This window comes from Octopus bimaculoides, chromosome 9 (genome assembly GCF_046866305.1).
Source record: "Octopus bimaculoides isolate indiv1 chromosome 9, ASM4686630v1, whole genome shotgun sequence".
NCBI classification, from domain to species: Eukaryota; Metazoa; Mollusca; class Cephalopoda; order Octopoda; family Octopodidae; genus Octopus; species Octopus bimaculoides.
This window is the reverse complement of record NC_142936.1, coordinates 68,908,822-68,935,153: the sequence shown is the minus strand read 5'-3', so window position 1 is coordinate 68,935,153 and position 26,332 is coordinate 68,908,822. Positions and strand designations below refer to the sequence as shown.

General features: G+C 38.9%; 1 protein-coding gene across 8 annotated transcripts in view; it reads left to right on the top strand.

Moving 5' to 3' along the window:
- Positions 1-6,686: 6,686 nt before the first annotated feature.
- LOC106871747 (uncharacterized) overlaps positions 6,687-26,332 on the top strand; it is a 77,355-nt gene continuing 57,709 nt past the window's right edge. The window contains exon 1 of one of the 8 annotated variants that reach the window (XM_089357672.1): positions 6,687-6,926. The gene's annotated coding sequence lies outside the window, so the exon portion shown is untranslated. Of the gene's footprint in view, positions 6,927-14,446; positions 15,173-15,553; positions 15,870-26,332 lie in introns of those variants that run through there. The other 7 variants (XM_089357669.1, XM_089357668.1, XM_089357671.1 and 4 more) reach the window with 7 other exon arrangements.

Sequence of the window (26,332 nt, the reverse complement as noted above, 5' to 3'; positions counted from 1 at the left end):
TTTGAGTTGTTGAGTAACTGCCTCAACACCCAGACATAATGTTGTTAGAGCTGGGTCAGGCAGCTCCTACCTGGTCGAAAGCCATGTTGGGTATCACTCAGCAATTTATTTTCTTCAAGGAATGCAATTAGTTTTCCTCTGACTATCCTTTCCACGACTTTGCTGATGTGTGAAATCAGAGAGATAGGCCTATAGTTTTTGGCATCTACACTGCTTCCACCTTTATGGATTGGGCATATTATTCCCTCCTTCAGCTTGCTTGGCAGTCTGCCGTTTGCGAGAAAGCTCTGGAAGAGGATCTGGAGGGGTTTTGCCAGGGCATGTTTACACGATTTAAGGAGGATTGCTGGGAAACCATCAGGGCCAGCAGTTGAGTTTGTGTCCACTTCATGTATAGCTAGTAGTACATCTTCTTCGCTAATGTTGATGTATTCCATTGTAACTGCCTCACTGGTTATAGGGGAGGTAGCAAAGAAGTCCACTGGTTCGTTCACTTGTTTGTGCTCCAACGGAGTGGTGAAGACAAGATAATTACTCCGGCAGGAGCTATTCGGATAGAATGGGGCATGCCAACGCTAGGCCGAAACAGCTGTAAGTTTATGTTTATTCTCAAATTCCTTCATCATCATCATCATCATCGTTTAACGTCCATTTTCCATGCTAGCATGGGTTGAACGATTTGACTGAGGACTGGCAAGCCAGAAGGCCACACCAGGCTCCAATCTGATTTAGCAGAGTTTCTACAGCTGGATGCCCTTCCTAACGCCAACCACTCTGAGAGTGTAGTGGGTGCTTTTACGTGCCACCAGCACGATGGCCAGTCAGGCGGTACTGGCAACGGCCACGCTCAAAATGGTGTTTTTTACATGCCACTTGCACAGGAGCCTGTCCAGCGGCACTGGCAACGACCTCGCTCGAATGTTTTTTCACGTGCCACTGGCACAAGTGCCACTGGCACAAGTGCCAGTAGGGCGATGCAGGTAACGATCACGCTCAAATGGTGCTATTTACGTGCCACTGGCAAGGAAACCAGACAGCTGTTCTGGCAATGATCACGCTCAGACGGTGCTCTTAGCGCTCCACTGGCACAGGTGCCAGTCATCGAATTTGGTTCAATCGCAAATTCGATTTCAGTTGCCCCAACAGGTCAGCCGACTAAAGGTGGTGCTCCAGCATGGCCACAGTCAAATGATTGAAACAGGTAAAAGAATAGAAGAACATAAGCGAAATTTCAGCAAATTGGATAGTAGAAGACATTTGGAATATCCCTTCATCAGCTGTCTCTATTCTATCTAGACGTTTCGAAGATAAGACAGAACGTACTCTAGAATAGTCTCTTCCTGAGTAGTGGATCAACCCACTACACAGAGGATTCCAAGGTGGCAAACACAAACCAAGACAGGAAAAAATGGACAGTGAAAACAACATTCAAAAGCCGTACGGCCAAACGCAAATCTGAGGTAGAACGCTAGTAGTTCGTCTTGCCTTCACAGCGGGAGAGAGAGAGAGAAATATATGTATGTATATATATATAGACAGATATAGGTATATACATACAATACATACATGTATATATACACACACATGCACCATCATCAGCATATATCATAATCATCAGTTAACGTCCACTTTCCATGCTCGCATGGGTTGGACGGTTTGCCAGGAGCTGGTAAGCCAGAGGGCTGCACCAGGCTCCACTGTCTGCTTTGGAATGGTTTCTATGGGCAGATGCCCTTCCTAACACCATGGGACATAGATGTCAAATGATGATGACATCTATACATACATATATACATACATACACCTGAGTATGTGCATATATGTATGCACACATACTCAGTGGAAATTATATAACAAAAACAAAATAAGACATGTTAACTTCTAGCAAAGATGGGTACCCGGTTGTCAATATAACATGGTTTGTCATAAACACTTGTACTTTGTGGTTTTTTGTCACTTTAGTTACAAATTAAGTTAATTCGTTCAACGGGATACACTGTCTGCAAGTCGTTGGGTACAGCATATTATCCTCCATTTTCTAATTGCTATATATATATATTACGGAGATGCACTTGCATAGCAAGTGACCTGATCTGAGATCGTGTGCTGGAACGAAAACAATTGCAGCGTGGAAGGTGTTTATAAGCCATTTAAAATAACACACAAAATCCGTTAGATTCACTTCAACATTTAAATTTAATTTGTCAAAATATTTTCGTCGCTTTGAGACCGCGACCTGTTCACTGACAAAATTCTGTGCTGCATCTGAGAAAGTAATAGTTAGTTCATGATATATATGTACATGTGTATGTATGTATATATGTATGTATGTATGTATGTATGTGCGTGTACATGTGTGCGCGTATGCATCTGTGTACATCCGTATGCATGTGTGCATGCCTATACACATGTATGTATATATGTATATATGTATGTATGTGAGTATGCACGTATGTACTTATGGATGTACGTGAGTAATAGGGTAAGTGTGTAGACGTGTTTGTGTGTGTGTGTGTGTGTGCGTGCATATGTATGTACATATGAATGTATGTTTATGTACTGATATGTGCGTCAGTTCAAGTTGTATACATGACAGTTACTTTGTTGAAGGTTGTATATACGCACATATATACATATGGACATACACATATGTAAACACGCACACACATATATGTGTGTGTGTGCGTTTGCCCCTCTCACCATCGTCTAACGGTGAATTGATACAACGTCTTAGATACATATATGTACATATATAACCTTACTTATACATATATAAACAAGTATACACAATCATATTGACACTCACACACGCTCACAAATATACATATCTCAAAGTATACACGCATATACGCTTAACCATCACTACACCTATACATATATATGGTGGTTGTCTACTCCTTAAACAGAGTTTGACCACCTCCTGCACCTACACCTTAGCCCTTTCATGGCGTCTGATGTGGCTTTTTAAACCAGACAGTGTTTTGAAAAAACACCCACACAGATTGCACCTCTGATTTGCACTACCAATACCTGCAAGTAAGTTCTGCTCATTGTGGATCCTAACATGTCTTTTAAGACCCCCATTGGATTTGCAAACCCTCTGGCACACACCACATTCAAACGTGTGCACAGACATATAATCAGAATAGCTGGGTGAGGTTTGTTTTCCATGGGTTCGCAGGTGAGATTTGAGGCCAGCCAAGGACAGACATGGTCTGTCACAGACTGTGCACACAAAAAGGTCCTTGTCATTCACCTTCTCAGTCTTCACCTTTTTCCTTAAATGTCTCTTGAGCCCTGCTTGCATCATCCTGGCCTCTTCAAATGCTTTCACTCCACTCCACACCCTTGTTCGCCATCCAACTCGATCTGAAGCGAGGACTTCTATATCTTTTGGAGCCATTCCAATTGACTTCATAGCAGTCCTTATGCCATCCTTAAACCTTTTTTTAGGTTTATGCCGATAACGTTTCCCCTCTGCAAGCTCACCATAAAACAGCTGTTTCGGCATGCGTTCATCTGCCATTCGAACAATATGGCCACACCATCTCAATTGGTTCCTCAAAATCATGGCTTTAATTGAGGGGATGCCTGCAGATGCAAGGATATCTGTGTTTGGAGTAAAAGAATTCCATTTAATTCTTAAAATATGACGAAGGCATTTTTGGTGGAATTTTTCTAACATTTTAAAATGCCTTTCATAACAGGTCCAAGTTTCACAGGAATACAATAGGGATGTTAAGACATATATATACACACACACACACACACATACATATATACAACTATGTATGACACTAATACTAATACAAGGATAACGGTTAAAATTCAAAATGCATTTTTTTTCTCCATAAACATACCACATAGATGTATCTACACACACTCATATCTACACATACTCATACGCCCATGCATGCACACACTCATAGTCACATACACAACGCACAACACATCCACACATGTGCACACACACATACATCTACACACACGCACACACATATCAAACTATATACGCTCATACGGTTATATATAATAACATATATGTATGTATTATGCATCTCAACATGTATGTATGGAAAGGAATTCCACGTGTAAAAGAGAAAGAAGGGTGACTATAGAGGTGTACTCCCGTGTGGAATCTGGATGTTACCCCACTCGGATTTTCGGTTGAGAGAGGGTTTGTACTCCTGTATACAGACAGCTTCAGTGACCTGTCTCAGCATTGCATCAGTGGGATGTTTGGACAAGATGTTTAATTTAAGGCTCCCTAAGGAGCCCTTGTGGCAGTCTATAACATGCTGATAGAAGATGGAGTTAGGTTTCTTTTCAATGTAGTTGTCCAGGTGTTCTTTGAACCTATCATTGATACTCCTAGAAGTCTCACCAATGTATGACTCTGGGTTGGTCGCGCAAGCTCCTTCTTGGCACTTAATTTGGTATACAGTGTTCTTGGTTTTGCAGTTCACGTGTGGGTTTGTAGAACATACTGCACAATTATTTTGACAGATGATTCTATCAAACGGATATGATTTACATAACTCAGATTTGATAGTCCTACCTGTCTTTTCTACAACTTTGATCTTAAGGCCAGTTGTGTGCAGGATTTTCTTGAATGCCTTACTTAATATGCTCTTCGGTGTAGCATCAACAAACATCACACTGTGAAACTTCTTGTTATCATACCAAGTGTCGGTCTTATTTCTTTTGTTGGCGTCCCTCTCTAACCTATTCCAGAACTTGTTGCGGTATAGGGGGCATGTACCGTTTTCATCATCTCTTAGGATGCGTACGAATTTTGTTTTTGCTCCATTGTACACCCTGATTCTATCATGTTGTGTGTATCTGGAACGTTGCATTCGGAAAATATTGTGCTGGATGTGTTGTTGTCGTTCCTGTGGTTGGCATAGTGGAGATACATTCCTCATTACTCTAACTAAGTCTGTTACGAGGATGTTGATCTTGGCAGTACTTGACATAGCAGAGTCACTACGGGTTACCAGTGGATTAGCCATAGGTTTAGAGTAGTGTGAGTGGAGTAGACAGGGTTTAACATATCCATCAATCATAGTGTAGTAACGCCGTGCGCATGCGTGGAATTAAACAAGCAAGCGTTCCCGCTTTAATCTTTCTCTTTTACGGTCGGCCGACCATGAGCACGGACGTGTCAAGAGTGTCTCTAATACTCCAACCTGGAGACAGTCTCTTTACGTGTTAAGCTGTCTCTCTACATCTTTCGGACTTACACTCGACAGCTCGCTTGCAACTACATACCCCCGTCCCAACAACTATGCTCACACACAACAGAAGCTGTAACAGCAAGAACTAAAGATGTATATATTTACCACCTAAATAAAGTGTTGTTTAAGTTGATAGTCTGGAGTTCAGCGTTCCGTTATATTCTTTAATTTTATAGTAGGAAAGTCAGGTATACATCTAAAGATGTATAACCCACTTTCTACTAAAATAGTATTTTCTATCCATAGCTCAGTATCTAGGACGGGTAACCTATTACTGGGGTGTTTTGAGGGGTAGTCTACGGTAACCTTTATACTGCTATGGATAGAGTCAGCTATGTGTTGTATAGCTGTCATTACCTGTTCCTATTTTGGTGGAGTGTTCTTATCTGTATGTTTATTTGTATCATTCTTACATTTCACGACAAGGTTAATGTCGTCAACGTATCGACAGTACATAGTTAAGTGGATGTTACGGGTCGCTAAGCACTGTTTAAATTTTCTGTCCCACCATACCATGAAGAGGTTAACAACATCACCGGCGATCCCTACTCCAATAGCACCGCCTTTCTCCTGTTTATATAGTTTGCTGTTGAACTTAAAAATATGATTTTTAAGTGTGGTTCTAAGGCTTACACCAAAAGCGTGTGCTACAGAATATATATATATATATATATATATATATATATATATATATATATGGCGGGGTTAAAAAATACACACACCACCCGTTTTCAGCGTAACAAAAACCCTAACCCTAACCCTAAACACCGGGTATATGTAATCGCTACTTTCGGATACATACATACACACACACACATACGGCTTCTTGGCGGTGAGCTGGCAGAAACGTTAGCACGCCGGGCGAAATGCTTAGCGGTATTTCGTCTGCCGCTACGTTCTGAGTTCAAATTCCGCCGAGGTCGACTTTGCCTTTCATCCTTTCGGGGGTCGATTAAATAAGTACCAGTTACGCACTGGGGTCGATATAATCGACTTAATCCGTTTGTCTGTCCTTGTTTGTCCCCTCTGTGTGTAGCCCCTTGTGGGTAGTAAAGAAATAACACATACGGCTTCTTGATAGCATTGAATCGCGTCTGCGCGCATCCTGCGGTGAGAAGGCGTATCACCTGCCTCCAATCGTGTATGGTGGCTTACGAATACAAACAGAACAGCTTTCGTGGACTTTGATCCTATAGGAGCGGTTTAAACACTTTACGGTGAATGCCATTACCAGACACGAGAAGATATATATTTAAAGAAGCTCTTGGTCCGTGTGTACTTAGTAGGCTTATCTTAACAATATATATCAGTTTTGAAATAGCTGATTCGAACGTTAGGGTAGTAATTTTATCGGTTTCTTATCTATCAACTCTAGATCTCCTAACTTGTAATATACTACCGTGCGTAACTATAGTGATTGTATTTTAACCTAATTTTACCTTTGGTCTTAGCTACTGTAACAATATCTACTTGGTTACAGCGTTTGATAAAGTGTCTGTCGATATTTAGTTACAACTCTCATAACGTTCTGAGTTTGAAATATTTCTGTTTTTTTTTTCTTTTTTTTTTTGCTTCTCACCTTTTTTCAGGATCGATAAAATGAAGTACCAGTTAACAACTGAAGTCAAAGCAACTGACTAATTCCGTTCAAAATTACTCGCCTTGTACTTAATTAGAAAGCTAACTCTGGTATGATCTTTATATCTCCAGCTGTCTCCTACTTAATTAAGTTATACTATACATTTTTATATCTACTTTTATATTCTTTTTAAAGCTATTTATATTATTTTTAAAGCGATATTCTTTTTAAAGCTTTTTTTTTATTTTTACTATAACTATTTTAAGTCCTCTTGTTATCCCTTCCTGTTTTTGTTACCATTAAGAATGGTGAATTCCTTGAACTTAGATCTATCACCTTAATTGATATGAAACAATATATCTTTATTTTTATCGACTATACCAAACTAATTTCATCTAGTCACCATTGCCCATAACATAAGAGAAAATTTTGTATGTATAATTAGAGTTGAATGGTCATTAATGTTGATGAGCCAACATTTTTTATTTGTATTAATTTGTAAATATAAAACTCTTTGTATAATGCATCATAGCATGCATATTAATGCAGACATGTAAGCCTAATTTATCATGCATTGAAATTATTATTACCTGTAGAAGGCTGTGAAACATCTGTTATCGTAAAGCTGTCAAGTGGTGAAATGAATATCCTCACCTCTCATATATATATATATATATATATATATATATATATATATATATATATATATATATGTATGTATATGTGTGTATATATATATATATATATATATATATATATATATATATATATATATATATATATATATGTATATATGTATATATATATATATATATATATGTATATATGTATATATATATATATATATATATATATATATATATATATATATATATATATATATATATATATATATATATATATATATATATATATATATAAGGTTTGGAGGTGATGTACAAGAATTATATATTAGAATAAGGTACTCAGATATCTGGATGGTTGTACTTTTACAGATTTTTAATATGTCACATGTTTTTATAAATTAGTGCTTGCATCAATTCTTGTATATTATCCAGATTTAAATCTGGAGATTCTACAAGAATAGATGCAAGCGGTAATTTATAAAAGCATGTAACATATTGATAAAAATCTGTAAATGTACAACCATCCAGATATCTGAGTACCTTATTATTTTTTCTAATATCTTCTAATATATATATATATATATATATACTAGCAGTATAACCCGACCTTGTCCGGGTGTGACTTATTACGCCTTCTACGATAAGTCTTGCCAGGTGAAAATCAACTAAAACAGAAAGCCTTACAACGGAAAAACCCTTATGATGTAAATATGTTCATAATTCAAAAGACGATGAAATTAATAGGGAAAGTCTGAAGGCGTAACATTATTAAGCGTACGTAAATTTCATCCGTCTAATTGGCTGTAGAAATGCTTGTGCAAAACAACTTTTTGCGCTGCCCTGATTATATATATAGCAGGGTAATCCCTTTTAGTAGGAGGTAGGATGGCAATTTCTGATGAAGCAATTGCTGGCGATCTGTTGCTACACAGTTTTGCCAGAATTCTATCAGATTAGGCAGAAGATGTTGATGCACCATTTTGCATTATGTTCAAAGTAGCTTCTGGAATGTGGTGAATTGCTGCAGTCTGTTGCTGTCATTTTAAACTGGTTGCTTTCTTTCCCTAGCAAACTCTCTTCTTTGGAGGCATAATCTATGTATATATTAAACAGAACAACAAAAGTTATAATAGATGGCAGGGTCGGTACTTTTCACATATCTGTAATTTTTCAGATTAACACCCGCACGATTACCCAACCCTAACCCTAAAACCCTAAACCTAAACGTAACACTAACCCTAATCCTAACCCTAAACCCGAACCCTAACACCCTAGTGAAAATCGTGGCATATTTACCAAACATTGACGAATATGAGTTATATTGTAGTGAATGTTTTGTGAGAGAGAAGAGGAAGAGAGAGGGGGGAGAAAGGAATAGAGATGGTAGCAATGAAGAGAGAGAAAGAGAGAACGGAAGACAGTTATAAAATAGCAATGCGTGCACACAGAAACTAAATCTTATATCTATAATGTTGAATTGTGTATGTGTTTATGTGTATGTTGTTGTCACAGATCACGTATGTGTGGTCGTGTGTGTTTTTACGTTTCTATGTTATGAAAAATATGTTAGAGGTAGAGGAAAGGTATTATATTAGAGAGAGGAAGAAGAAGTAAGAGTGTAAAATGTAACCAAGTTAATCTATGACTTTGTATGTATCACTTTCTCTCTCTCACTCTCTCCCTCTTTTACTCTTACTCCCTATAACAACGCCGGTACAGGGAGAAGGGAAGGAATATAAATGTTGCTAGAAACGACCAAATCTCCCTTAAATCACACAAAGTAAACGGAATTTTAAAAATCTAATTACTGCACTGGAAAGTTCAGATCGAGAAAATTCCATTGATGTAAACATTTTTACGAAAAAGTGGAAAATGTGGATTTCTATAAACTTTCAAAAAGGCTTCACACAAACACAATTTCAGATTTATATATATATATATATATATATATATATATATATATATATATATATATATATATATATATATATATATATATATATATATATTCCTTCCCTTCTCCCTGTACCGGCGTTGTTATAGGGAGTAAGAGTAAAAGAGGGAGAGAGTGAGAGAGAGAAAGTGATACATACAAAGTCATAGATTAACTTGGTTCGCCAGATAGTATACGATAAAATAATATGCAATGTTGATATAAATACTTGAGTCAATATTTGAGAAACATTTGACTTATTTTTTTAAAAGATCGAGCAATATGGTGATGCTGGTTCGGCAGGAATGGTACCATGCATTACCATGACGACCGAGCCGCCATCACAGGTATGAACATAAACCAATAACGGAGCATCAGCGTTGTCGGTTGGTCTGCAAGAAATAATGGCCCAAAACTCGCTTAAATCACTCATGCATTGCTTTTAAATATATTTGAGATATGGATAATGTAGTCTTAGATGCACAGAATATAAACGAAAAAAAAAATCGAGAAGGTCATAGCTGGAGCGCTTTTGCTCATTGATCTACTTGATCATTAGTATTCGGACAACAACAACAACAACAATAATAATGATAATGATAATACTTTCTACTAAAAGCTCAAGGCCTGAAAGTTGTAGGGAGGGGACTAGTCGATTATATCGATTCCTGTGTTTCATTGGTACTTAATTTATCGACTACGACAGGATGAAAGGCAAACTCGACCTCGGCGGAATTTGAACCTTGAAAGTGAAGACAAGACGAAATGCCGCTGAACATTTTGCCCGGCGTGCTAACGATCCTGCCAGCACATTGCCTTAATAATAATAATAATAATAATAATAATAATAATAATAATAATAATAATAATAATAATGATGATGATGATGATGATGATGATGATGATGATGATGATGATGATGATGATGATGATGATGATGATGATGATGATGATGATGATGATGATGATGATGAAATCACTGCTCCGAAACTTATCCAAAAACATCGGAAATAAAGACATCGCATGGAGCCCAAATATAGCTGACAAAGGGTTGGACTATACCCGAGTAAGTAATACTCATTGAAATTTATTCCTATTTTTCCAAATATAATGATGTATTTTAACTTGATACCTCCACTACCCGCACAGCGATCGTAAACACACGTGTTACATCAAAATCAGACTATCTTCGAACCCCAAAACACCATGTACAAAAAAATTACAAACATATTAAATAACACCGGTATTATTTCACCCAAGAATAACAACCGAGAAGTACGTACTGTAAGCTTGTTAAGAAAAAAATACGAAGATATGAACGTGCAAAACAATCTGACAACAGAAATAAACGAACCGGTACCCTACGAAAACGACGACCGTCAAAATAAAGGGCCGGACGTTGTTCCTCATGTCCCGCAAACAAAACCAAAACGGCATAAATGGACACGTGAGGAACACATTTCGATCCTACACGCCTATTTCACAGCAGTACTCTACCCAAAAAACGAAAACGCAACAACACATACATATAAAACATGGAAGAAAAATAATGTAAATATAGACCTCGATAAAACAATGAACCCTAACAAACTAGCTAACATAAGAAGATATATTCTAAAAGCAAAAAAAATATCAGAAATAGAAATAGAGCAATTGAAAGAAAAAATACATCAGGAAAATCTAGATAGTAGTCACACAGCAATGCCAAATAATAATATAAACACTGAGATAGCAAAACACGAGGACAAACGTAACATGCCCGGCAAAAACGAAGTAAACAAAAAACAACAAACCCAGACCGTAGAGATGTATAATAGTGTACAAAAAGCACCAATCCAGAACACCACAGACAAACATATGAATGAAAAGGAAGGCAAAACAAATATAAAGCCTGGAAATAACGAAGGGAAACCTAATAATTACGATACTATGAAAATGAAAATAACCGAAGAACTGAAAACCACAGATCTTAGAATGGACCACAGATTATATCTCCCAAAAATCAAAATAGACAATAAAACAACATCAATAATAAATAGCATAAACCTGGCCGTCACGGAACTAACAACCACAGAAACAACAGGCAATATCACTGAGCTAAATGACATGATATATGCGGCAGCCACTGCAGCCACAAAAGAAGCAGGATACTCACTCAAACCCATCCGAACAGGAGTTCTACCACCCAAACAGACCTTGTGGATAAATAACATCCAGAACAAAATTTAAAAAAAGAGAAAAGATTTATCGATTCTCAACGAAATTAGTAAACAATCAACACTACTAAGTAACAAGAAGAAAACAAAAATACTGTACAAATACAGCATTACAGAAAAAGACTTACCTGAGGCAAAAGAAAAACTAAAGCAAGACATCCTTGCCAAAGCACAGAGGATCCGCCGGTATGAGAAACGCCAACGTTTCTTTGAACAAAACAAACAGTTCAAATCCAACCCCAAAAAACTCTACCAAGAACTGGGTAAAAATAAAATAGACATTACTTCAGCACCAACAGCAGAAGAACTAGAGAAATTCTGGAAACAAATATGGTCGGTGAAGCAACAACCCCAAAAAAGGACCATTAAAACAACGAACTTAACACCTGAGCAACTCTGGGCCCCTATAACAACTGAAGAGGTCACCCAGACACTGCAAAGACTAAGCAACTGGAAAGCACCTGGACACGACAAGATCCCCAATTTCTGGTTAAAACACCTGCCAGCAATGCATAAAAAGCTGGCAGAAAACTTTAACAACATAATAGCAGATCCAGAAACAATGCCTGAATGGCTCACAAAAGGGAAAACCATCTTAATCCCCAAATCCACGGAAACGGAGAAACCACAAAACTATAGACCTATAACCTGTCTCCCTACGATCTACAAAGCCTTTACTGCAATAATATCGCAGAGAGTGAGTAAACACCTGGAAAATAACAACCTGTTTCCAGAAGAGCAGAAGGGATGCTGCAAGGGCTCATACGGCTGTAAAGATCAATTATTGATCAATAAAGCCATAACTGAAGACAGCCGCAGAAAGAAGAAAGGCCTCAGTATGGCCTGGGTGGACTACCAAAAGGCTTTCGACAGTGTTCCCCACACGTGGATTCTGGAAACACTAGCCATAAACAAGGTGGCACCAATTATCATAAAATACATAGAGCACTCAATGAACAAATGGCAGACAGTGCTACAGCTCCAAACAAAAGAGGGACTTGTGAAAACGAAAGCCATCCCCATTAGAAGAGGAATATTCCAGGGAGACACGCTCTCTCCACTCCTGTTCTGCCTGGCACTCACACCTCTAACAGAATTGCTAAATAGAACTGGATGCGGTTACAAATGCTATGGAAAAACAGTCAGCCACCTTCTATATATGGATGACCTAAAATTATATGCAAAAAACGACAAAGAGCTAGAAACACTACTACAGACAGTACACGGCTTTACCAAGGAAATAGAAATGAAATTCGGATTAGAAAAATGTGCCAAAGCAACCCTGAAAAGAGGAAAATTAGTTAAAAGTAGCAATATAACACTAGATAAAGCCAATGAAATAAGAGAACTAGACGAAAGCCAACCATATAAGTATTTAGGAGTCAATGAACTAGATAGGATACAACATACACAAATGAAAGAAAAAATAAAGAAAGAGTACTATAGACGAGTTAGATCAATACTAAAAACAGAGCTCAATGCTAAAAACAAGATAATGGGTATCAACACTTTAGCTATCCCAGTTATAAGCTACAGCTACAACATCCTTAACTGGACACTAAACGAACTATGTAAAATAGACAGGAAAACAAGAAAAATAATGACAGGATATAGGATGCACCACCCAAAATCTGACATAGAAAGGCTATATATACAACGCACAGAAGGTGGCAGGGGTCTTATACAGCTAGAAAACTATTATAAAATAACCACCATAGGACTGCAAAAATACCTACTCCAGAAGCAAGGGAAACTAATACAAATAGCCACAAAACACGAGCAAAACAAAAAACTGTTTTCAGTATTTAAGGAAGCTGACAAATACAAACAAGAAATCAATCTACCTAACAAATACGAAGAAGAAGAAGAAACAACAAAAGCTATAAAACAAATGAAATCCAAACTAAAACTAGAACAGCAACGGACCATGATAAAACGATGGCAAGAAAAGCCCCTACATGGTAAATACTGGGCTAAACTAAATGCGAAAGAAATAGACAGAGAAAAATCCCAGCGATGGCTGAGAAGCTCAGGACTCAAAGCAGAGACTGAAGGATTTTTAATTGCTGCACAAGACCAAAGCCTCCCCACCAGAAATTACCAAAAACACATAATGAAAAGAAATATAACAAGTAACTGTAGAATATGTGGAGATCGACAAGAAACAATAAATCATATTATCTCTGGCTGCCCAGTCCTGGCTAAGAAGGAATATATTCACAGACACGACAGAGCTGGGACCTATATACACTGGAAGCTATGCCAACATTATGGAATAGCAACAGAAAAAAGATGGTATAAACACACGCCAGAAAAGGTCACAGAAAACGAGAAAGCAACCATACTCTGGGATATGCCAATACACACAGATAGAGAAATTAAGGCAAATAGACCAGATATAGTTGTCAAAGATCATGAAGGAAAAAAATGCCTTCTAATTGATGTTTCAATACCAGCAGATGACAACGTTTCTCTAAAAGAAATGGAAAAACTTTCAAAATACAAAGACCTGGAAATAGAGATAACTCGAATGTGGAATCTAAAAACAGAAACAATTCCTATCATAGTAGGTGCCTTAGGTATAATAAAAAAATATTCAGACAAATACATAACAAAAACACCAGGACTTACAAATATATATAACATACAGAAAATTGCACTACTGGGTACTGCACACATTCTACGCAAAACACTTTCAATACAGTAAACATAAGAGCACCACAGCAAACCACAGCACATACCCAAGGCGCACAGAGCTGCGCTCGGTAGTGAAGTGAAAGCACGTTATAAAAATAAAACTACTGAATAATAATAATAATAATAATAATAATAATAATAATAATAATAATAATAATAATAATAATAATGATTATGATGATGATGACGATGATTATAACGAAAACAACAACAACAACAACATACATATTACCATGATCATAGCCGTACAACTACTTACAAAACGCCAGAACTTCTACGTAGTTTCTCGGTCTGCTAGAAACAGTAACCGTACCTTCCCTCCAAATCACCTTTCCCCGTGTCTTTAATGCTTGAATGACACATAAAGGCAGATAATGGATGGCGTCCTAGATTCTCCCATAAAAAGAAGGGGAAAAAAATAGGGTAGCGAGTCATGGCTGGAATGAGTATCTCTATGTTTGTTTCGATCAGGAGCCGACCTGTGAAAAGAGAGAGAAAGAGAGAGTAGGAATTGGTTGGGTACAAAAGCAGCAACAGCAAGAACAACAACAGCTGCTTTACTGCTGCTATAACGACGCTACCTTCCATTTCTATTCCCTCTCCTCCTACCACTCCTCCTTACTCAACCAATAAACAGCGAGCAACAATAAACCTAATAATAATAATAATAATAATGATGATGATGATGATGATGATGATGATGAAAATGATAATCATGCATAAATAAATGAATGGAAATAAGCCAAATGCTATTTCCAGTTTGATAATATTGCTTCTTATAGGAAAGGCAGTGTGTTAATCATACGTAAAAAGGATTTTGGAAAAAACCAAAAAAACTAACCCATTCATGGCTGCTCTTGTGGAAACGGGCGCTGACAGCAAGCGTAAGCATTTACAATAATTATTTTAATTTTGCCTAGAATATTCAACTATTCGTTCTATCTACTAGATGGCCTGGCGGTTGTAAATTTTATAATTTATACACAAAATACATAATTTATACGCATAATACACATACACCAATATCTATGTGTGTGTATATATATATATATATATATATATATATATATATATATATATATATATGTGTGTGTATGTATTGTGTGTGTGTGTGTGTACACGCGCTTATACAAACGCATAATATACAATATACATACATCACCACTCATATATATAAATGTATATAAATGTATATATACACATACATACACACACTCACATTCACATACACACACACACACGCACGCACACATATATAAATATACGTACACACGCACAGAACCTCTTCGTGAAAAGCTTTGCTTTATCAGACGGAACTAAGCAACATTCACTCTCACAAGACGAGCAACAACATTAAAACAAAAAAAAAAACGCGAAATAGTGAGTGAAGGAGGGAGGGAGCCTGTGAGTGAGTGTGACAGATTAAATTGTGAGCGAGAGAGTTGAGTGTAAGTAATGAAGCCCAAGAGAGGAGAAGGAAACACAGATAACTCTACGACTACAAGTGGAAGGTTTTGGATATAAATACATAACATGTAACAACTGTATCTTTCTCTCTCTTGTAACAGCGGTAAATAGCAAGTAAGCGAACTCTTTTTCCATTCATTGTTCAACAATTTCATTCCATTTCTTCTTCTTCACCATGATTTTCTGTTAGTACCATTCTCTTTCCGTTTGCCTGCCTCACATTATATATATATATATATATATATATATATATATATATATATATATATATATTTAGCACAGGTAAGAAAGTGACTCAGGGTTCAAGAGTTTCGTTCGTTGCACTAGTATGGATATATATATATATATATATATATATATATATATATATATATATATATATATATATATATATATATATACACATATATATATATATATTCATATATATATGTATGTATGTATATATATATATATATTTCCCACTCACTCTCTCCCACCTCTCGCCTCTTTCTCTCTCAATCCATCTGTCGAGTGATCTTTCTATCTTATTTTCAATGCCGACGTTATTTATCTTCACCTACATTTCGTATTAAACAACAGGAGGCAGCGTAGACATAACGTCACACATATGTACGTACATACATAAACATACACATGCTTACATATATGTTTGTGTGTATACACACACACACACATGTAAATACATTTATTCGTATATAGATATCACGTAACTAACTACGTATATAAATAACATACAGATATACATTCCTTCACGGATAATTATATACATACATATTAGGAGAGGAATGTACCAAAAATCGGTAGCGAACCGATCGATATATTTTGCAGTATTTATTTACATCTCACCGGGGTCGAATTTACCGTTTAATACTTCTAGTAGCGATTAAATAATTACTACTTAATTACTGGGGTCGATATATTTCCTTTACCTTCCGCTCCCCCACCCCACCACCCTTGTATGAATGCATTAATGTTTGGTTGGTCGTGTTCCCTTAATGTTCGTTTTATTCATCTTGCATTATTATGTGTTTTCATCGGTGTCCCTTGTGGCAATAAAGCGTCTGGAACGGTGCCAGGCATTCATTGCACTCTGCTTTAAGAGAACGGTGCGGTCTGTGGAGATTCAACTGTCATAATTCTATAGAAATTTATAGGACAACGTGAGCGACGATGACCTGGGAACGATTCCGGACATGTGAGGACAGTCTGAAGTAGCTTTTTTTCTGCAAGGACGGAGATTAAAGGTTATTTCCCAAATTTCTTGACCTATCAATTGTACAAGGAGGCGTCGCAGAAGTACCAAACTCAGTCGAACATTAATTTTCAAGATGTGCGCCGACCATCGAAATCGTCCTATACACGAACTTGTTCAATGACTGACATTGCCTACTTGGTGGGCTCGTATCGAACAGCTGCTGTCACGTGTATGGTGGATCCGGCTATCAGCTGAGTCTGTTGTGAAGATTGATTCGCCGCCTTTCATTGGTTCGGAAGGGCGGACAGTTTTCCGCTGTCTGATTTTGTTTTTGTGTTTTGAGGTTTTATTTTTAAGGTATAGGAAAATAGTCGAAAGATTCGAGCACAGGCTTCCTTTCTCTCTGGCCAAGCCCTCATCAGCTTCTTCAGATATCATCTCAAGAGCAGCATGAGGATGGAGTCGGAGAGATACTGTTTTGCAATGTGTTTTACTACTTAGATTATGCAGCTCTAAACAAGAAGAACACTAATAGATAGCGTTTTCGATAAGATAAAGTACCACTCAAGTACTAGGGTGAAAGCAGTCGACTAACTCCCCTCAAAACTTGTGCCTAAATTAGGTACCATTATTGATGACACTTTTGATACTTTTGGATATGACAGAGATATCCGAGCCTTTGTGAGAGATTCCCCTCAAAATTTTCTCCTATTGGAGAATTTTTCTCGTTGAAATTTTGTTAAACTTTATTGTTAAACCTTTTGCTATACCTTTTATTTCTGTCGACTCCATTTTGCCTTCATTTATGTGTCGTCTTTCGTCCAATGCATTGGTCTTAACTTCTTGGGGACTTATAGTCATCTTCCGTCATATATTAACGCCTGGCCGTCGTCTCCTGGCCCCAGCTCACGTCTGACCAGACTGGAACGTCTACTCTTCCGCTTTTTTTGTGAAAGAGACGCGTTCCTCTGGTCAGCTGCTCCATTTGCTATCAATCACCCGCTGCGTGGACTGAGCTTGCTGTAGTTGACAGTACGCAGACATGCAAAGAGACTGCCACGTAGCTAGCAGTTCCTTGATGATAAATAAATGTGGTCAAAGTTTGTAAGGCAGGTTTCTTCACAGTTCATCTCTTTGACAGAGCTATAGTCCTGGGTCAAGACTGGGTGCTTGATATCTGGAATAACATCAAGTGCTCACAGCTCCTCTACCAGTCAGGCAGAGCAATTAGTGGAACTCTTCCCATGACCTTGTATAGAGGGTTAGTGATAAGCAAGAGCAACGACATTCTCGAAGAAATCTATGGGCTGGCATTGCCAGTTCGAAATCATCACTACAGCTGGGTCTGTTCGACATGCGTGCTGAACATGCTGTCACGTGTCGGACGGATACGGCAATCGGTTGAGTCCATTGTGAAGATCGACCCGCCGCTTTGTTTTGACTGGGAAGAATAGGCAATATATTTATATGCCTGACGGCCTTAGCAGAAGAGGTTATGCAGTGTACCAGACTGAAAAGGCTGAAGGCAGACACCGTCCTCTGGCCAAGCCCTCATTAACGTTTTCACATTTCTCTTGAAAAGAAACTGTTGTTGAAGAGGGAGGTGTTGCCTCTCGGCAAATTTGCTGAGAGGTGGATGAGGGTGGCGAAAATGGTCCGAGTGAATGGGCCTGTAGATTAAAGGAGAGAGACGACACTTGTTTTAGTGGTCAGGGTAACCATGGTTTTGTGGGATTTCCACGAGTAGCCCTACCAAGCCTCCTTCTTTTGGGGAATTATTCATTGTTGGAATCTATTGTTACTGTTAGTCTTCTGTTTATTCGCTCTTTCATATAACACCACATTGCCTCGTCCTCTACCGTTCTCGATCATTTTGTAAACCCTTAATAGTTAATAAAGAAATCATCATCATAATCGTCGTCGTCGTTATCATCATCATCATCATCATCATCATCATCCACGCCAGGCAAAATGCTTAGCGGTATTTCGCCCGTCATTACGATCCGAGTTCAAATTCCGCTGAGGTCTACTTCCCTTTCATCCTTTCGGGGTTGATGAAATAAGTACCAGTTATGCACTGAGTCGATGTAATCGACTAGCCCCTTCCCCAAAAATTTCAGGCCTTGTGCCTATAATAGAAAAGATTGTTATTATTTTTTTTTCTTCTTTCTTCAAATTTTCTTCCATTTCTCGCCGAGTGTTTTCCGTACACCTAAGGCAGAGAAACTTGTTGTATGCATTCCCAGTTTACACACGCAAATTCACAGGTAAAATATGTATTTTTTAAAAATTAATAATTAAATTAATTCATGAATGGATGTTGTTTTCGCAGCGATAATGCTCTTCTCAGTACATGAGTCGTTCCAGTTAACACGATTTTTTGCACTCCCTGTAGGGATGGTAAACCTGGTATCATTTTCAAATAGGTTTCAGTACCCTTTTTTTAAAAACTTTTATTATTATTACTTTATGTTTGATTTTTGTTTTGCATTTGTACAAGTTGGATCCAAGTCTCACCCAGAGACCTCAAGGGACAAGTTAGAAGTTCATGTAGGTGTTATGCCTAGGGTACCATATATTTGGATTTGTACATACCATATATTTGGATTTGTACATACCATATATTTGGATTTGTACATTTGAATTTGTACTAGAGAATGTTTAAGAAACCATAAGAAAATTGTGTTTGTTTTAAAATTTGAGATCACATAGACAGTATTTTACGTAGGATATGGGTAGTTCCCATGAGCACTATCTTTTGAACTTCAGCCATTTTGGGGTTTCTTGGTATCTGAGCTAGGTAGTAATCAACCCGTTTCGCTGTCATTCCCAGGGCACCTATGACAATTATTATTATTATTATTATTATTGTTATTATTATTATTAAGTACCAGTCACGTACTGGGGTCGATGTAATCCGTTTGTCTGTCCTTGTTTGTCCCCTCTATGTTTAGCCCCTTGTGGGCAATAAAGAATTATTATTATTATTATTATTATTATTATTATTATTATTATTATTATTATTGCCACCATACCGTGAAGTCACGGAAATTTGGTGCTCCGTAAGTTGAAAAAGTATTTGCAATCTTTTCGGCCTTTTCATTTCTGTTGTTACCATTACCTTTGTGATTTGACAGGCAACATTTTTTTATATAGTGTTTTGGTACCGAAACACTTTCAAACTTCGTATACTTGTATATTTTGTGGTATAGAACAGATAATAAATTTTGTATTCGAAGTTATTTCACGTTAAAAATTGTCTTATTTCGATAATTTCAACTAATCACTGACGTCTATTCAGTTGAAAACAGTAAGTGCTGTAACGGTGTATATGGTATTAATCCCCGTTAGTTCTGACATTTCCGATTAACTAGACTGTTCGTAAACAAAGGGGAAAAAACCATCAAAATACTTGAATATTGCCTGCACTTGTTATTGGAGCTACCAGAATTATTAATGCACCTCCACCAAGTGCTTCATTTCCTAGAAATAGCAGCCAAATCTTCTTCAAATCAAACTCTAGTTTAGGGTTAGGGTTAGGGTTATGAGTGAGGTTATGGGAAAAATATACACACACAGATACGCACAGCGTAATTTATTATATAAACAATATATGCGTATAAATTACGATTAAACCGGATGAAATATGTCAGGGGAATAACATTTTTCTTACCGGTCAAAAGCTACTGTTTAGAAAACAGCAGTAACTGTATTCAGCTGAATAGATGTCAGTGATTGGTTGAAATTACAGAAATACAACAAATTTAACATGAAATAACTTGCGATGTACAAAATTTTGTTAAGAAGGTTAAGAGAAGAAGTTGTTTTATATGACACATTCTACCAGTGTCCCAAGTTTGAAAGTGTTTCGTTAAGAAAACAAATGTTGCCCGTCAAATCACAAAGATCCCGGATATTGTCTAAATTGTGCAGATAGTTATTTTGCGTAGAAATACGCCAACCCCCAACTCTGTTTTGCAAGGGGTGCGCATAATTGATTTTTGAATTTTTATTGCTTTCGGCAAAAACAAATATTTCGCAATTTTCTGCAGTTTTTTGAAGATGGCTGATAAAGAAGCCATGATAATAATGTTCGATAAAGGAACGCGCTCCTTGAGAAATTTTGAGAACAAGGAAAGAAATGAGAACATCGAACGGCCTAAAGTTAATGACACCACCGTGGCGGAAAATGTTTCGTCTCTAAGCAACGTCAAAACTTTAGGTGTCAACAAAGAGAACAACAGTAGCAGCAGTGATAGAAGCAGCAGCAACCACAACAACAACAGCAACAACAATACGAAAGAAATAAAACACAAAAATGCAAATATCGCCCCTGTTTATTCTGCCTCGGCGGCGAGAAATATGGAGTGCCTCCGCATAGACGAAGAAGAATTAAAATTTGTTAGACAATTTATTAAAAGAGATAGGAGAAGGTTAGCTCTAAACCCTCTATCGGACGTAATAGAAAATATCGCAAGATGCACGGTCACATACCGTTGCATCGGAGTAAAATCTCGGCGTGTGGAAAATGTCCCTGAGAGTACAAAAATGCTTTGGGCGCGTGTGGGAACAAAAGACCCACATCACCCAAGGAACCATTTAGCTTCTTCCGTCCCAAATTGAGATATGGGACGGAAGAAGAAGCTAAATGTAATTCCTCAACCACTTTGAAGAATGACAACTTTTTCTTAATCCCCAGCTATCGCGGCTAACGTCTTGCTGAATGTGTCGCCGGAAACATCCATTACCTGGTTAGTGGCGGCCGCCTTGGCAGGTTTAGAAGAAGAGGAAGTCACAATACGGGAGGTCAAGAAACTACCTAAACAAAACTGGCTAGGTATAGGTATGGAACTGACTTTGCAATGCAAGCAGGACCATATAGACCAGCTGCCCGATCTAATCGATCTCCCGGATGGTACTCACCTGTCAGTGTTCGTGAAGGGTAGAAAACCAAGATGCCATAAATGTGGATCTGTAAAACACTTAAAGGATTCCTGCTCTGAAACAAAGAAAGATAAAGTCTCACCGCAGCCAACATTACAAGTACTACAAGTGCTAAATCATAAACAAGTGCACAAGACTCCTACACTTCCCGCTCCCACGCTCTCACCCACTCCCAAACCAAAACAAAGAAGAAGTCTACCCCTATTTGTTACGGAAGATGCATGTGCCTGATGTACCCTTATAAGACGGGTAGTCATGATGGGTATACTGGGCTTCGTATATTTTACTCCAGTGTCATTTTGATGGCATACACTGCTCTCACACTCAATAATAATAATAATAATTATTATTATTATTATTATTATAATTTTGGGGGAGAGGTAAATCGATTACATCGACCCCCCCTCCCAGTGCCCAGCTGGTATTTATTGCATCGACCCCAAGAGGATGAAAGGAAAAGTGAACCTCGGCGGAATTTGAACTCAGAACGTAAAGACGGAAAAAATGTCGTGCTTACGATTCTGTCAGTTTACCGCCTTGATGATGATAATAATAATAATAATAATAATAATAATAATAATAATAATAATTTCTTTTATTTGCCACCAGGGCGAATTATGAGGGGACAATACAAAGACAGACACAAAGTGTGGTGGGTTAATATATAATGGAATGATAAAATAAAAAGTATACACGGTATACATTAGAAGGGAAATATACATAGTATGTGACACTAGATAAAGAGGAGAAAAGGGTCGTGATGGGATCCCTCTGATTCAGGAGGACCTCTAAGGATAATCAAGGAACCCCACCATTCAAGATCACCCTGAGTACCAAGGACGAGAGTCCACTCCAACTTCTTTCTTCCGACTCACAGGTCTACACTGAAAGTGGTACCATCCACTCTTGCCATTTTTGCAACTTTCACCCACCTTTTGATAAATTCACTCGAGCACAGCACCTCCTTCTCCACCCTCACTTTCCTTTTCAAGTCAAACTTGAAAAAGTCGATGAGGGCTTTACCAAAGTCTCGGCCTATTCTTTACCCAAGACTGCAGCTCCGTCAAGGAGACGAGCTGCAGAAAGGCGTGTCTCACAAACGGAGCCCACACACGTTCACTGAGTGCGTGTCTGTGCATTAAAATCCATGGAATGCCTAAGCCGCCACGCAAAGGAAGTTGGCAGCAGACTGACCACCTGACCATTCGAACGCGTCCTTTCCACAAGAAAATAAACAGGATACGCAGACAGAGGCGATGTAGGCGTTCGCCACCTCTGCTCGACCTTTCAAGAACAACTTCCTCTCTGCCCATTACTGGGTAATAGAGGTCACCCGGTTCGTCACCTCTTCCCAATTCTTATCCAAACCAGATCCCTAGCAGTTTCACGGTCCGTCAGTCCAGCGTCCGACAGCATCGATTTGCATCTCCAGGTACCCAGTTGCAATCCTACCGACTTGTCGGCATTGATTTTAGCCTCTTCATATTCCTTTACAATGGAGCCAACCGTCTCCACTTCGGAGGCGTCCGACACCATGACAATGACGTCGTCCGCGTATGCAGATACTGCTCTCTCGAGTCCAGTTTCGAAAGGGAGGCCTCTTAATGGTTCCAACTACTACAGAAGAGGTGACAGCGATAGCCCTGACAGACCGAACGTGCGAAACTAAACGGCTCCGATAGATGGTCATTTACTTTGACCACCGAACAAGTGCCGCTGTTCATTGCAGCAATCCAGTCTCTGAAAACGGGCCCGAAACCGACCACTTTAAGGACGGCTTCCAAGTAGCGATGGTTTACCTTATTGAAAGGTTTCGACTGATATAAATTGATCAAGACCCCATCGAAGCCAGCTTTAATCCCATCCCTCTCTACGATGTATAGCATGAGGTGGAGGTTGTCGTGGATAGACCTGCTCGGGATTGCGCACGTTTGTGCCTTCTCGACCAGACTACCAACGACAAGCGCCAACCTTTTCGCTAAAACCTTGGCCAAAATCTTAAACTTTGTATTTAACAGAGTTATGGGCCGAAAATTCCCTGACATGTCCTGACTGTCGGCGTCCTTTCTCAGCAGTGTTACTACATCCCGGCTAACAGCACTAGGAATTATCCCGTTCTGCTGCCAGTTACTGTAGACATCTGCCAAGAAGCTGCCAAACAAATCTGGCATGAAAACAGAATTCGTAGGGCAGACCATCCAAACCGGACGATTTGCGACTTGTGCAATCGCTCATCGCTTCCTGTATTTCAGAGGCTGTAATCGGCTTTTCGCAGAATCTCACGTCCGTCACCGAGAGCCGTGGTAGGTCGTCTAGGTACGACATAAAGTTCGCTACCGTTGTCGACCCATCACCCTTCACAAACCGCCGCGCAAAGTACTGTTGGAAAGCCGCACACATCTGCTCAGAACCGAGTAGTACGCGTCCGTACTGATCTGTCAAAGACTTGATCGTGGTTTTGTTTCCACGTCGCGTCTCTACCGTTCGGGCCCATCGGACGACTTTAGTTCCTTTATGTTTTAGCGCACGAGCCTTAGCTCTGACAACGCACCTTTCTAATCGCTCTCTTCAGAGCGATCTACCACCGATTGTTGCCGATTGCCGGGTCCCTGTCTACGGATCCTATCTAAATCAATCGAGCATATCACAAATTTGTGATCTGTGTAGCCGACCAATTTAAATTGTGGACAACCTATGCTATCCCTATCCTCTGATCTACCAAATACTTTATCTAAATACGATTTGGACGACCCGCTGTGGTTACTTCATGTCCACACTGGCACATCAGGGAAATCCATTTGGTACCTGTCAGAAAGCTGGAAAGTCCTGAGCAGGTTTTCGAGGCTTTCACATCCCCTTCTACTATGTACTAAACCCACACAGCCCTTCCGTGCATCCAAAATACTATTCCAGTCCCCAGTAGTACTAAAGTGCGAGACGTTCCCAAGAATGCTTCTAGACACCTGAAGAAATCTGGCCTTCCAGCCACTGTTGGGGCATAAACCGCCACCTTCACTGCCGTTCACGTCCAGGACCACCAACCTACCATCCGGATCCAGGAAGATAGCTCGTACTTGGAAACATAAGGATTTCCGGAGTGGCACTGCTACACCGCCACCCTCTCCCGATAGACAACAAGATGAAAATACCTCGTAGTCTTCGAAAATGGATGCTAGAGCGTGTTTTCCAAAGATCCTTATTTCACTAATGGCAGCCACGTCCAAATCAAGTGACCTGAGATCATTGATCAAGTGACCTGAGATCATTGATCAAATGACCTTGCTTTCAGGCTGATCCCAGGCCAAGCACATTCACACACCCTATTCTCAGCACAGCCATACTAGTCGGAGAAAGAAAAATGAGGAGGTTACTCACCTTGGTTCTCTACTGGCGAAAATGTTTTAAAAGGCCCTTCCAACAGCCTTTTATCAATAGAATTTTTTTTAATCCCCACACTTCCTGGGAATTTTTCTCTTATAGGTTTATAAACATGTGACGACGTTTTAATTAAGAGTCTGTCTTTGGGGGTTTTGAGGATGAAATCCTCAAATTCCTTTTCCTCTGTCTCTATACTGTTTTTATATTGATTTACAAAATCCATCACTTCACCGTTTCACAACAGTGAAATTGATGGATACAGTTCGCCTTACAGTCTGATGAATATTCTGTAATCGGCTGTTTCTCTATTTCTTTAATTTCATGCTGTTGTTGATGATGTTGCTGTTTTTGAAGTTGTTGTTTTTGTTCTTGCAGTTTTTGTTGGCGTGGTTGTGGATTGTGTTGCAATTGTGGTTTCAGAAAAAAGTCTTCGTTGATTTCTTGGAGTGGGGCTCTGTACTCCCCTCCTCTTTCGCCTACCTCCTTTTGTCACTGGGATCCATCGATCGCTCAGCTCTTCCTTCTCCATGTCATTGGAGCTATAGTCAAAGGGGAGACGCCTTTGAGATAAAAATATGCAAATACTACCCCCAACAGCAGCCACACCAATACCGTCAACAACATCATCCCTATCACTACCGTTGCCACTATCACAGACACCACCATTACAAGCACAACCCAATTCACATACACAAAACTTAAACCCCACATCCCTACACCAGCAAAATTTAAACATCATTAACTTCACAGCAATAAGCATGAACAATACAGAACTGATAGAACACATGTAACCATATAGACAACGCACACACCAGACTCTCCGAACGACGAGCGTTCATGCCCACTTTCGGTGGATACGAGATCTAATTATCTCCATGCCAGCCGGGAATGGTGGAGGACTGCGGTGTTGTTAAGATAAGAACTATCTTCCTGGATCCAGAAGATAAGTTAGTGGTCCTGGATGTGAACAGTTGTGACGGGAGTGCCTTCAGATTAGTGGATGTTTATGCTCCAATAGGAGCAGGACAACTAGATCTCTTCAAGCGCCTGAAGGTTT